The 9,705-nt window shown below is 53.8% G+C and overlaps 1 long non-coding RNA gene across 4 annotated transcripts; it reads right to left on the reverse strand.

Moving 5' to 3' along the window:
• Positions 1-704: 704 nt before the first annotated feature.
• Positions 705-9,657, reverse strand: LOC144311045 (uncharacterized). 4 transcript variants are annotated; one of them, XR_013376638.1, is made up of 4 exons: positions 9,533-9,657; positions 5,466-5,778; positions 2,487-2,672; positions 705-959 (listed from the first exon to the last, which is right to left on the reverse strand). It is a non-coding gene; the product is annotated as an uncharacterized LOC144311045 (long non-coding RNA). The 4 variants fall into 4 exon arrangements; XR_013376637.1 differs by lacking the exon at positions 9,533-9,657 and adding an exon at positions 9,141-9,210; XR_013376635.1 differs by lacking the exon at positions 9,533-9,657 and adding an exon at positions 8,254-8,360.
• Positions 9,658-9,705: the final 48 nt, after the last annotated feature.

Below are 9,705 nucleotides of genomic sequence, written 5' to 3' on the forward strand. Positions count from 1 at the left end.
CAATAAATAGAATCAAAAGAAAGAAAAGAAGGAAGGAAGGAAGGAAGGAAGGAAGGAAGGAAGGAAGGAAGGAAGGAAGGAAAAGAAAGAAAGAAAGATGGATGTATAGCCACGCTGTCTTCTAGAACTCTCTGTGGGGACAGAAATGCCCCATGTCTGTGTTAAAACCTCATCCACTAGCTACGTGTGGACTTTGTATTTTATATTTTATTTCATCTTAACTTTCTTTCAAGAAAAGAAGAAAGAAAGAAAGAAAGAAAGAAAGAAAGAAAGAAAGAAAGAAAGAAAGAAAGAAAAAGAAAGAAAGGAAGAAAGGAAGAAAGGAAGAAAGAAAGAAAGAAAGAAAGAAAGAAAGAAAGAAAGAAAGAAAGAAAGGAAGAAAACAGGCAATGGTTAGAGTCGAGGTGGGGGTTCCCTGACCGGTACAAATATTTCACAGTAAGAATTTATTCCCGTCAGGGCAGGCAGGGACTATTTTATTCTTCTTCCACCCTCAAGGATTTGCATAAGAGTCAAACACTTAGTCAAACACAAAGGAACCTGAGAATGGGCAAAAGGGTAACCCTTTGGGCCAGGGGGTCTGGGACCTTCTCTCACAGCACCCAGAACTGCTGGAGTCATGGCAGAAACTTTGAATTCCCTTACTTCTCCATTCATTCAGTGAATACCTACTAAGTCTCTTAAGTACCAGATACTCAGAGTCTCTTAAGTACCAGATACTCAGAGACTCGAGACTCAGGGGTGGTGAGCTTAACGGTGCAGTCCCTTCTCCGCAGTTGGGAGGTGGAGGTTACCAGATAATCAAACAAATATACAATGTCGGTCTGAGTGCTCAGGCCAGTACCTGTCCAGCCCTTGGAAGTGACGGATTTATGAATGGTAGTGGGTTCGAAAGTAGGAGCAGCTCCTGAGAAAATGCCTGGGCAATCTTTGTGATTTTGACCTTGTGTCTCTGGAATCTAAGAAAAAGAGGGAGGACAAAAAAAAAAAAAAAAAAATTTAAAAGGGAAGACGTATGGAAGAATGAGCTAGGTGTGGATCTGGGCCTGGAGGGAAAGCCCTAACCCAAGGCTCTCCTCCTCTGGCATTCCCACAGCCCTTGCTGAACTTGGGTGTTAGAAAGAGAAGTCCTCCAGTTTCCTAGAACTGGGCCACGGGTGTGAGGAGCAGGGCTGGGGACAGAGTACGGACCCTGCTCACAGAGAAAGGAAGCTCAGGGAGCTGGTGTTCCCAGACATCATTCATTTTGCTCCTTCATTGCTCTCTGCTGGGCCCTGCGGCCAGGGCTGGATGGGGAGGGAGCCCAGCAATCCCAGGCCAGAGTGACAGGCCCTGGGAGAGGGACTGAGTGAGCACCTAGGTCAGGCCAAACCTGCCAAGCCTGGCAGGTCTTTGGGCAAAGGGAGACACGGGAGCTGAGGATTCTGAAGCAGGACTGGCCCTCAACAGGATGAGGGAGGGTCTGGGAGTTCTGTGCACAGGAGATAAAGAAACGGTAGCTGGGTATGCACCCTTCTGGGCTGCTCCAGACCCTTGAAAATAATATCTCGAGATGGAAGAGGTGAGGTGAGGAGCAGATGACATCCGTGCTCAGAGAAGAAAGATCCCAAGGGCAGACGGGAATGCTGGCCGCCTCGGGGGTCCCAGGCCTGTTCACCTGTCCCTGATCCCAATTCCCATCCCATTCCTATCAGTCTTCTTGTCACCTGGCCTGAGCAGGGATCTGGCTCTACCTCCTTATGGGGCATCTTCTCTGCTTCTCCCCTCTGGGCTCACCTCTACCTAGCACTTGTCGCACAGACCATGTGGCTGTGTCCCCCACCAGACTGTGACAGCAGGGTCTTTCATAGCATCCATCATAGAGCTGGCTCTGCATGTTTTCAGAAGGAATGAATGGGGGTAGGGGAGGGCACCCAAGCAGGAGGAACTGCCGGGTGCTCAGAGGGAATCTAGAAGGAAGAGTGTCGTGAAGCAGTGAGAGGGAATTTGAAGCCACAGGTTAAAGGATGCACTGTAGGCATGTTCTGGCCACCTTGTCTTGACGGCCCAGGAAACAGGCCCCAGACCTGTGAGCCCTCCTCCCTCCCCTGCGGCCTCCTCCGTTCTGCAGGATGCACAGTCCTGCTTAGAATACCAGAATCTGGGGTGCCCAGGGGGCTCAGTCAGTTGGGCGTCTGTCTTCAGCTCAGGGTGTGATCCCAGGGTCCTGGGATCATGTCCCACATTGGGCTCCCTGCAGGGAGGTTGCTTCTTCCTCTGCCTATGTCTCTGCCTCTCTCTCTGTCTCTCATGAAAAAATAAACAAAACCTTAAAAAAAAAAAAAGATTTGAGATAGAGTATCAGTAGAAGAGGCAGAAGGAGAGCGAAGACTCCTTGCTGAATGTAGAGCCCTACGTGAGGCTCGATCTTAGGACTCAGAGATAATGACCTGAGCCCGAACCAAGAGTTAGATGCTCAACAAACTCCACCACCCAGGCACCCCTACCTGAAATCTTTTAAGAAGAAGACTTGCAGGGCAGCCCTGGTGGCCCAACGGTTTAGCACCACCTTCAGCCCAGGGTGTGATCCTGGAGATCGGGGATCCAGTTCCACGTCGGGCTCCCAGCATGAAGCCTACTTCTCCCTCTGCCCGTGTCTCTGCCTCTCTCTCTCTGTCACAAATAAATCAAATCTTAAAAAAAAAAAAGAGGAAGACTTGCAGAATTGCCAACAAGCACTGCAATCATCATTATAGCTCCTGGTGCCCTTGTGCTCCTTCCTCTCTGGCCAGAGGAACAGGCCCAATAAATGTCCATGAAATTAATTCAAAGTAGGAATCCCTGGGCCTGTAGGGTGGATATTGTATTATGGAAGTTGGGAGCTCAAGAGGTGGACGTGTAGCCACGCTGTCTCCTAGAACTCTCTGTGGGGACAGAAATGCCCCATGTCTGTGTTAAAACCTCATCCACTAGCTACGTGTGGACTTTGTATTTTATTTCGTCTTAACTGAACTTCAGTTGCCATAGGTGGCTGCTATGTTGGGCCATTCAGACCTGAGTCAGGATGAGTGCTTGGGGCTCGGATGGGTGGGGAGGGGTTCAGATGCAAGGGCTGGATCTGGATCTTAGGTCTTGAGAACTCAATCTTGGGTCTTTGAATTTTACCAAAGGAGCCATTAATGGGAAGTCACTGAAGAGTTTCAAGCAGGATGTAAGTTTCAGAGGCCCCTGGGGGGGCTCATTTAAGCATCTGCCTTCAGCTCAGTTCATGATCCCAGGGTCCTGGGATCAAGTTCTGCACGGGGCTCCCTGCTCAGCGGGGAGGCTGCTTCTCCCTGTACCCCTCCCTCCTACTTGTGCACGCACTCTCTCTCTCTCTCAAGTAAATAAATAAAATCTTAAAAAAAAAAAGAATAGAATGTTTCATTCACTCGATCATAAATTTGCTTAGCTTATTTGTTGACCTCTTTCCCCATGTCTATCCCTTCCCTTCTGTAGGCAATCCTGCTACTGTAAATCTTTGTCTTTATATATTCTAACGAGACATAATTTGTTGTTTGTGGGACTGTGTCTCTTTTTTTAAGATTTTATTTATTTATTCATGAGAGACACACACAGAGGAGCCTGATGCAGGACTCGATCCTGGGTCCCCAGGATCACACCCGGGTTGAAGGCAGCCGCTCAACCGCTGAGCCTCCCAGGCGTCCCTTTTTTTCTTTTTTCTTCTTTCTTTCTTCTTTTTTTTTTTTTTTAAAGAAGGACTGTGTCTTTTTAAGTGAGATTGATATTTCATTTGGTTTCTTATTCTTTTTACTTAAGTGTTGTGTTGTTAGGTTCCATCTATGTTGCCACAGAGTGTTGAACCTGTTTCCCTTTCTCCTTCTTCTTCTTCTTCTTCTTCTTCTTCTTCTTCTTCTTCTTCTTCTTCTTCTTCTTCTTCTTCTTTTCTTCTTTTGAAATTTGAGGCAGAGAGAGAGGGCAAGCAGAGGGGAAGGGCAGAGAGAGAAGCAGGCTCCCTGCTGAGCAGGGAGCCCAATGCGGGGGCTCAATCCTAGTACTGAGATCATGACCTGAGCTGAGGGCAGATGCTCAACCGACAGCCCCCCAGGAGCCCTGAGCTAGTCACTGCTAACTGCTGCATGATACTCTAGGTGGATGCCTACCACAATTTACCCCCAGCAATGGGTGCCCAGGTTGCCTCTAACTTCTCGCTTCTTCATTCCCATGCACACCCCCTTGCAGACCTCTAAAAGAATCTCTCTGGGTCATGTGTCCAGTGGATAAACTGCTGGCCATGGAGAAAGTGTATACTGAAGGCGCCTCAGAGGGGCACCTGGGTGGCTCAGTCGATTGAGCCTCCGACTGAAACTCCAAAACTCTTGGTTTCGGCTCAGGTCCTCATCTCAGGGTCATGAGATTGAGACCCAGGTGAGAGAATCTCTATTTGAGATTCTCTCTCTCTCTCTCTCTCTCAAATAAATAAATACATCTTTGAAGGTGCCTAGGCATTGCCAGGAAAAAAATATGCATTTCAGAAAGATGTCTCTGTCTGCCTTCATTACTTCCTTTACAAATATTCACTGTTCAGCTCCTAGATGTTGGCTACAGTTTTAAGAACTGAGAAGAGAGCGGTGAACAAGACAGATAGGATCTCAAACTTACACAGCACAAGAAACTAAAAACAAGAAAATATCAGGTATGGGGATCCCTGGGTGGCTCAGCGGTTTGGTGCCTGCCTTCGGTCCAGGCATGATCCTGGAGTCCTGGTATCGAGTCCCACGTCGGGCTCCCTGCATGGAGCCTGCTTCTGTCTCTGCCTCTCTGTGTGTGTCTATCATGAATAAAAAAATAAAATCTTAAAAAAAAAAAGAAAAAGAAAATATCAGGTATGGATAAATACTGTCCTGGAAATCAAGCAGGATGGGAGGACAGAATGTCCCCAAGGCTATTTTGCTGGCGAAGTGCTTTGTGCAAAGTGGACTCCAGGGGGCAGTCCCAAGGGCGGGTGAGGAAAGCAAGTAGGCAGAGGCTTCAGAAGTGATGCAGGTGAGAGCCTCCCATGGTGTGAACCCCATGGGGACAGTAAGGCTCATACCTCTGTGTCTGGATATAGGGGAGCCCTTTGCCAAGATGGGGGGTCCCAGCTGGCTATCACGGGTCTGGAGCTCAAGTGATCTGGGCTGGGCACAGACTGGGGGGAGTCCTCTGAGATTGGGCTGGCCATTGGCCCCTTAGGACTGCCGGAACAAAGTGCCACAAACTATATGCTTAAGAAGACAGAAATCGGGGCACCTGGGTGGCTCAGTGATTGGGTGTCTGTCTGCCTTCAGCTCAGGTTGTGACCCCGGGGTCCTGGGATCAAGTCCCACATTGGGCTCCCTGCAGGGAGCCTGCTTCTCCCTCTGCCTGTGTCTCTGCCTTTCTCTGTGTGTCTCTCACAGATAAATAAATAACATCTAAAAAAAAAAAAAGAAATTGATGCTTACAGTTGTGTAGGAGGGAAGTCTGAAATCCAGATGTTGGCAGGACAATCCTCTCTGCTAAGCCTTGGAGAGAGCTGGCCTCTTCCAGCTGTTGGCCGCAGGTGCTCCTCGACTTGCAGCTCCTGATGCTTGGGGCTCTGCCTGTCATCGCCGGGCCCTCTACCTTCGTGTCTGCCTCTATGGTGGCTGTTTCCAGTTGTTCCAGATTAGGGGCCACCCTAGTGATGTCATCTGAACTTGATTACATCTGCAAAGACCCTATTTCCAAATATGGTCCCATTCACAGATGTGGAGGTTAGGACTTCAACATGTGCTCCTAAGGGGACACAAAATTCGACCCATCACAGGGTCGTATATGAAGCCATGGGAGTGGGTGGGCTCTCCAAAGGAGAGGTCATAGAGTCAGAAGACAAGAACAGCTAGGGACTCTGGCCTTTAGGAAGTCTGAGGAGTCCAGGAAGAAATCCGAGAACGAAATGGTCTCCAGGTACACCTGCCACATAGGCCAAGGTGGAGGAGGAAAAGGAAACAGGGTATCCATTGAACTAGGTGGTCTGGCAGGTGTCTGTGTGTTTCCACAATACTAGGCCAAGGGAAGAAGCAGGGCTTGGGTAATGCCGACAGGCTCTCAAGAAATGTGGCTTAGAAGGAAAAGCGTGACATATGGAAAGAACTAGAAGGGTTGAAAAAGAATGGTCCCAGCACAGTGGAAGGAAGGAGGGTGGTAACTGATTTGCCCTGGAGTTGGGCTGCTCTGCTTGTGGGGCCCCCCTGAGTGCGTTCCACAGCTGTGCGGTCTTGGCCTGGTTGACTCCACCACACCTCAGTCTCCTTGTCTGAAGAATGGGGCCAACTCCAGGACCCACCTCTCAGGGCTGCAGTAAGGAATTCATGATTGAGGGTGCCTAAAATGCTTAGCACAGCGTGTGGCACATAGTTAAGCACTAAATAAATATTAACTCTTGTTACCATCTTGCTAAAAAAAAAACCCCACAACCACCACCACCCACAAGACAAGGAGGAGGTTTCAAGGAGGTGGTAAGTAATATCAGAGGTGGCAGATGGGACACGGAGGCAGAGGGTGGAGGAAAGGTCAAGGATTTGGCAGTGCCTGCAGAGCTTGGAAAGCTGGGACAGCCACTCAAGGGCCATCAGGAGATGAGGTGAAGGCTGTAGGTCCGCGGACCTCTGTAGGTCCTCTTGGCAGCAGCTGAGAAGACAGAGCAGGTGCTGGAGGAGAGAAGATGTAAACTCTGGTTTGGGCCATGAGGAGAAGGTGTGTGTGTCGGGGGGCGGGGTGGAGGTCACTGGGAGCATCTTAAATCTCAAGTGTCTCCATTTGGGTGATACCACACAGCGTCACCTTTGTGGTGCCACGCCTGGGTGGCCAGGGGGCCTCCTGCAAGTGAGTGATGGGCCCCAGAGAACCATCGTGTGTGGGCACTGGCTCAGAGAGCAGCGGTGGGGGGGAGGCGAATGAGGAGTTTACAGGCAGGTTCCTCGAGGGTCAGAAGCCTGCGTGGGGCGGGGCAGGGGGACCAGCTAGAGGGAGTGGGCTCTGAGTCTGCTAGGAGGGGGGGAGGGGCTGGGCACACTGGCTTCAGAGTCCTCAGCGGCAGGTGGCCGCCCAAACTATGAATAGAATGACCTGGTGGCAGGAGAAGACCGTCCAGAAAGGACTGAGGCTGGTGGAGGAGGATGAGCCACAAAAGGAGAGGCCCGAGAGCATGGTGGGAGCCACAGCAGGAACACTTGTCCCGACCGAGTAGAAAGAGAAGCAGATGCCAGGCAATGACTGCCCCCATCAGCAAGGGCTCGTGGACCACTGCTGAAGACAGCCGGGGGGCAGACACCAGATCTGGGGTGGTGGGGTGTGAAAGACACAAGAGGAAGTAGACACCACCCTAAAGACTGCTTTCAGGAAGTCTGGTGTTTCTTTGATAGAGCTGCAAAGGACAACATTTAAGGAGGGAGGGCTTTTGCTTTAATGTATTAATTTTTAAAACAGGGAGCATGGGGTGCCTGGGGGGCTCAGCGGTTGAGCATCTGCCTTTGGCTCAAGGGTGTGACCCTGGGGTCCTGGGATCGAGTCCCACATCGGGCTCCCCGCAGGGAGCCTGCTTCTCCCTCTACTTGTGTCCCCCTCTCTCTCTGTGTCTCTCAAGAATAAATAAATCAAATCTTAAAAATAAATAAATAAAACAGTGAGCAAGTCAAGCAAGACGGTGAACTTAGGTGGACAGGAGCTAACGGGGAGGCAGTGACAGAGGAGGAAGTCTTTTGGCTAGAATGGCCAGGAGCCCTTGTTAGTTCTAGCCCTGAAACATATTTAAATCACTGGAAAATCACACCTGCAAACCCTCCAACTGAACAGGCACATTGACTGCTTGTTGCCGGGGCATCTGCTAATTCCTGTCCATGGATATAGACAGCACGTCACTGTTTCCTGCCTCTGCGCTGTCGCAGGACACTTGTCCCTCGTTGCCCCACGCTGGGCAGGGAGGTCCTCTTGACATCTTTTTACCCCTATCATAGGGCTCACCCTTCCTGGGGACTTCCTCTCATCTCACAGTTCGGTTAACCAGTCCGCGCCCTCGGCACCTCCTGCGTGCTCCCTCTGCCGCCCAGGCCCCTCGCCGTGGCTCCCGCTTGCCTCGCCCCGCCCTGCCCTCCCGCTTCTGCTCTCCTCGGGCTCCTGGCTGGACACAGGTGCATGGGTCCTTAGCCCAAGGGAGGGTGGTCCTCTCTGCGTCCATCCCGGCCTTGCCTTGCGACTTAGTCGTTTTCTTACCTATCCCCTGCCTTTTGTGTCCGCGCTCCCCAAGGCGCTGCGACAGAGGACAGTGGCCTCGGGAAGGGCCGCAGGGCTGGGGCGGGCGGGGGAGCAGGTGGCGACACGGGAGGGGGGGGGGGGAGCCGGTGCCTCCGGGCGCGGCCGGCAGAGGGCGCGCGGGCACCGGGATTGGCCGCGGCAGCCGAGGGAGAGCGGCCCCTGGGACCCGGGCGCGTGCGGGCACAAGGGCTGCTGGCGCTCAGAGGCCCGGCTAAAAATACGCGCGCGCCGTCCAGGTCTCGGGGCCGAAGAGGGGGCGGCCCTCGGAAGGAGCGACCTCTGCAGCCTGGAGGGAGAATGCAGCTTTGGGGGAGCCCGCAGGGCTCCCGAGGCACCTGGGGAGAGCCTCGCCCAGGCCTCAGTCTTCCCGTCTGCAGGATGGGGGCCGTGTATTTCTCCAAGAAACAGTGAGTGGCCGCTGCGGGCGTCAGGCGCGCCGCCGCCAAGTTCTTACAGCCGTGCGGTTCGGCGTCACGGGGCCGAGGCGGTGCAGGGGGAGAATAAACGGGCAGGTGCAGGAGGCGCTCAGATGTTCAAGCACGGAAAGAGAAGAATAAAGAATGATGTGCCAGAGAGTAGGCCGCCCGGAGAAGCACAGAGGCGCGTTCCAGGGGGAGGACAGTGCCCCTGCAAAGGCCCAGAGGCCGCAGAGCCTGGCCGCTTGGGGGAAAAGATGGAAGGTGGAGGGAACGGCCCGGGAGCAGGACGGGGCAGCCGGCACCCAGAAACCGTCGGGGTCCGCGGGGATGTTGGGGTGCCTGGAAGGGGTCGAGGGGAGCTCTGTTTGACCGCGGTGTCGGCCGCACGGATAAACGGAGTCGTGCATTTTGCTCCGTGGATTCTACCTCTGATGCAAAAGGGAGCATAGCTACGAGCTGGGTAGTCATCCTTGTGCAGCGCGGGCGGGTACGCGGCTGGGGCGTGCGGGTACCCCCGGGGACAGGCGGCGTGCGGGCACCCGCCGTCTGGAGGGCGAGGGCAGAGAGGAACGGGGCCGACCGCAGCCGGAGCCGAGGCGGTCGGCGCCAGCCCCCTCCCGGGTCGTCAGGGGCAACCCTGGAGCTGCGCCCCCCCGCCCCGCCCTGCGCGCAGCAGCCAGGTGGCGGTTGGGGCGCGACCAGCCCGTTTGATTTCCCGCGGCCGGTGGAGGGGGGGGAGGGGCGAGGGGCCGCCGGCCAATGGGCTGTGCCGGCCGCTGTCACGTGACGCCCGAGGGGCGGGGCCCACGTGTACTTACGGGGCGGTGAGCGGGGGGCCTTGGCCTCCGCGCGAAGTCCGGGAGGCGTGGCCGGTGTGCGCGCCGGGGGAGCTGCTCCTCTCCAATTGGCCCGTGGCCGGGAGGCGGGGCCTGCGCGCGCCGCGGCTGCGGGTTGCTATTGGCCTCGGCCGGAGGCCGGCTGGCGGCGTGCG

The sequence above is a fragment of the Canis aureus genome, chromosome 3 (genome assembly GCF_053574225.1).
Source record: "Canis aureus isolate CA01 chromosome 3, VMU_Caureus_v.1.0, whole genome shotgun sequence".
Classification (NCBI taxonomy): Eukaryota; Metazoa; Chordata; class Mammalia; order Carnivora; family Canidae; genus Canis; species Canis aureus.